This window comes from Miscanthus floridulus, chromosome 5 (assembly GCF_019320115.1).
Source record: "Miscanthus floridulus cultivar M001 chromosome 5, ASM1932011v1, whole genome shotgun sequence".
Taxonomy (NCBI): Eukaryota; Viridiplantae; Streptophyta; class Magnoliopsida; order Poales; family Poaceae; genus Miscanthus; species Miscanthus floridulus.
In genome coordinates this window covers 78,807,063-78,811,417 of record NC_089584.1, presented here as the reverse complement: position 1 = coordinate 78,811,417, position 4,355 = coordinate 78,807,063, and the positions used below count along the sequence as shown (strand labels likewise).

The following is a 4,355-nucleotide window of genomic DNA, read 5'->3' as shown; positions in this document are numbered from 1 at the left end:
GATGCTTCCAGTCATGGTTTTCACGCACGGGGAGCTCTCGGTGTAAATTTGACCCCCGACTAGACTCTACATTGTTCCGAGTTCGATCGACTCGAGCAGCACGTCCTACTCATCTCCATCACTGATTCATCATCGTAGTGAGATTGGGAGTGATTCCAAGTGCATTTGCTTGAGTGATTACATCTAGTGGCACTTGGGGATCGTTGTGGCTGTGGAGTTCTTGTTTCTCTTGGTGGTTGCCGCCACCTAGATGGCTTGGAGCACCGGAGGAGCTTCGGCATGTGTTGTGATTGTTTGTGGCTAGCTCTGGTGATTGTGAGGGGTCTTGTATCTTCCTTGGTGGAGAGCCAAAAGGTAGCTCTAGTGGATTGCTCATGTCATTGAGTTACCTCACTTGTGGGTAGGTTCTTGCGGTGTCCATTTGTTGGACGAGGTTCGTGCAACACCTCTTAGCCACTAAACCACCAAGAGTTGGTCGACACAACGGAGACTAGCGTGCTGGCAAGCACATGAACCTCGGGAGAAAATTCTTGTGTCTCTTGAGTGATTGGATTTCTCCCAGTGATTGATTGGCTTCATCTTGTGATTGGTTCATTCCTCTACATGGTGGTATAATCATCCTACTCACTCCATTACTTTCTTGCAAACTAGTTATACCAAGCTATTTAGTGTAGCTAGTGTTGAGAGCTTGTTTGGTAGCTTAGTTTCATCTAGTGGAGCTCTTTAGTGTAGCCTTATTGAGAGCTTTTAGTGAGTAGTGGCTTCGTCTCTTGTGTGCCTAGAGATCATAGTAAATAGAATTGTTGGGTAGGTGGCTTGCAACCCGTGTAGAGCTAGAGAAAAATTGCATTACGCCGTTTGTTGTACTAATCAATTGCTCTAGTGCTTTGTAGAATTTTTAAATAGGCTATTTACCCCCTCTAGCTATATTAGGACCTTTCAAGAGGATCTCTACATAGCTTCACGACAGATGTTTCAACTGTCTCTCCTACTCGCACAGACTAGTGACTTGTCGGTTGCCACGACATTGTTTGCGCTGCCATGGCTTCCGCCACCTCGCTAGGGACTACAAGCGGACCAGGTCTATGATGACGATGAAGGCGAAGGGTGGTGCTGCTCGTGGAGATGAGCCATCAGCCCCTAGCACATGCCCCACGATAGCCCGACAAGCTCGATCGGGGCCGTGGGAGGAGCTGGCATAAGCCGACGACATCGCTGGCAGCACAGGAGCAAGCCGCCGAGCGACAACAGCATGGATGCACCCGCTGCCTCCATCGACAACACCACTACCTCTACTGTTGCACACTACTTCCATGTGCCAGATTCCCTGGTGCTGGAGCTATGCGTTAGCACATGACCCCACGAGTGGGTCGACCCAATGTTAGAGGAGTTCATCGCCTCGCCATGAGCCAACCACCAGAAGCACTAGCGCCTGGGTGTCCGCCCGCCACAACAACTGCTCCTTGCGATGAGGAAGAATCGATGGTGGACACCAGTTATCCGGCAAAGGCTTGGACGACGGGCTCACCTACACTGTCATCGGTGTAGAGGCGGCCACCCGTCATCCCACCGTGGGCGGGACACGCCACGGAGGCCGAGGCGTGCTCCAACGACATACCCACGGGCGAGGACGTGACCACCCCAACCCTACCATTACGAGGGGGACAACCCACCATCATGGATGATGAGGCGCACCCACAAAACCCCAGTGCCTTCCCCTAGTCGCAAACATGACCACACCTCCTGAGCTAGCTAGAAGCAGGAGCTTCGCCACCAAGAGGTTAAAGTGGTTCACCGAGAAGATCCTACATAAGGTGTCATCGCCGCTGCTACCTCGACAACATGTGGAGGCACAACCAACACTACACCACAACCTTTAAATAGCGACTAATTTGGAGTTGCTAAAAGGGGTGTACAGCGATGGACAGTTAGTTGCTAAAGATTATAGCGATGGACACCTACAGTTGCTAATGAAGCTATCATTATATGTATACAACGACGAACATCATCTTTAGCAACAGACAGTTCGACGGTCCAACTTTCAGCGACCAACAATATGTTAGAGCTTTTAGCAATAGACAGTTCATCACAATAAGAACTTTTAGCAACTAACAGTCCATCGGGCCCAATTAAACAACATAAAAAAATAAAATCTTGTATATCTAAAACTCATGTACATTGGATCAAACATTCAAGACCAATGCAATATTGAAATTATGTGCACAGATTTAACAAGTACATATATATGTAATGTCACTTAACATCATACTAGTCCTTGTTTGGACATATGGTTGATGATCGTCGCTAATCCTAGCTGATGAACATAAAGTTAATCCTAGCTTAACATAGCACATGTTGTCCATGGCAGTCATCTTGGGCAAAAGCTCAAAATGGAATGTTTGGTTTTACATCTATTAGCACTATGATTAGCTTGTTGTTGACAAGCTGCTGTCCAGTAGCACCCAGAAGTTACAGGTTCCAATGTACAACTTACAAGGAGAGTGAGATGAGACAGTTTCACAAATATAAATCACAAATTTAGTTTGCCTCCAGAAATGAAACATCCGGTGCTTACCCCTTAGTTGTTTGTGTGTTTTAGTTCTAGTATTTCAGATTTCACTACTTGAGTTGATTGTTTCTCAGACATTTTAGTGTTTCAATTCAATGACAGTCTTAGAGCAGCCAAGAAAGATGATGACACGACAAGACAAGACAAGCTAATAAGCTATCCTCTATCTAATCCAGACATTTCATTTGAACAATAGATTGAAAATTTTGATCTATCATATGGGCTCATGCTTGATAAGATGATATGTTGTTTGTGCTCTAGTTTGCCTGATCTGAGTTAGGTCCAACAGATGTGTTCATTTTTCCAGCAGATGCAAGCACTAACAGCAACGGTGCAAAATTTTCATACAAACACCATTTTCAGGTGCAAAAGAAATCAGTGGTATTACTGTGCACATAAAATTAGAAGTGGAAGCTACTTATAGGTGTAAAAAAATTCACAAAGTAGCTAGACAGACCCTAAGGTGTTTGTGTGTTTAAGTTTCAGTATTTCAGACTTCACTAGTTGATTGTACAAATTTGCATAACTTGTAGATCAACAAATTTGATTTGCACAACAGAGGATTGAGGCGGCAAATGAGTAGCACTTGCCTGAAATTGGCTGTCTCGGATCTATGATTGAATCACCGGCTGCAGCCTTTGACAGAAAAGTAATCAACTAATTGAATATGACCAAAACAATCTGGTAGGTACCATTGTCATCAAGTAATCAACTAACTCCCACATAAAACCAACCTTGACAGAAAAGTCTGATACTCATACAAGCAAGTCTGTAAAAGTAAATCAGTGTGTCACAGACTAATACCGTTGAAAGAAAATAGAACCACATAATTTTTTAGTTCAACTAACTTTGATGGGTGGAGGCAATATATCGAACAGAAAGTGTGATAGTATAAATTGCAAACTAATACAGGTAAAGTAGTTTTTTCACACCGTACATTTTTGCTTGAATTTTTTAATCTATGACAATAATTAGTATATTTTTGTACCTAGGGACCTAAAGCAGATCTAAAATTGAAAGGCTATCTAAAAGGCTAGTACGTGAGATTGTTAGATATTTTTGTACCAGGGGTAACCTCTACAATCTGATGACCGCTTCCACATATACCAGCTCCTTGGATCCATGCTTCACCTGGTAAACAAAACATAGTTTACTTCAAGAAGCAGCAATCTTATTCTTTATAATCTATTCGAAGCTGCCTAATTCCAAAAGTGAAGAACCTTTCCAGATGCATCCATAGAGGAAGAACAAGCAATGAGAAAAGAGTAATGGGGTGATATGGAGGAGATCAGGGGAGTGGGGAGCTATAGCACCATGGCGCCGCCGAGTAGCAGCTTGCAATTGAATCGTATCAAGAATGGGAAGGGGAAGGGGAAGGGGAAGGGGAAGGAGATGGGGATGGAGGGGGATCTGAAGGAGATGTGCCTAGATCTACCTTTGGCATTGGAGGAGCAGTGGAGCACATGCCAGACGTGCCTAGATTAGTAATAAGAGGTTTTAAGGCTGAGATTAGTAAAGTCTGCACCAATCGAGATCAGAAGCTATTTGAACTTCACTTTGTCTTCAGCCAAGCATTCATAGATTCACTCCCCAACCTGTCACCTGTGAAGAGCATTTATCATGTATGAAAAATAAATATGTTACATGCATAATGCAACTCTAGAAACATTGTTATAACTATGGCTAAAGATTTTGACTTACAAAAAGAGAATTGAACAATCAAGGAGTAGAACTTAATCCTACTGACATAAAGGAAAATCAAGGATTAGAACTTAATCCAAAAGGT

General features: G+C 43.6%; 1 long non-coding RNA gene across 1 annotated transcript; it reads right to left on the bottom strand.

Annotated features, from left to right (window-relative positions):
- Nucleotides 1–3,239: 3,239 nt before the first annotated feature.
- Nucleotides 3,240–3,914, bottom strand: LOC136452410 (uncharacterized). Its single transcript, XR_010758822.1, has 3 exons — nt 3,790–3,914; nt 3,635–3,700; nt 3,240–3,338 (listed from the first exon to the last, which is right to left on the bottom strand). It is a non-coding gene; the product is annotated as an uncharacterized lncRNA (long non-coding RNA).
- Nucleotides 3,915–4,355: the final 441 nt, after the last annotated feature.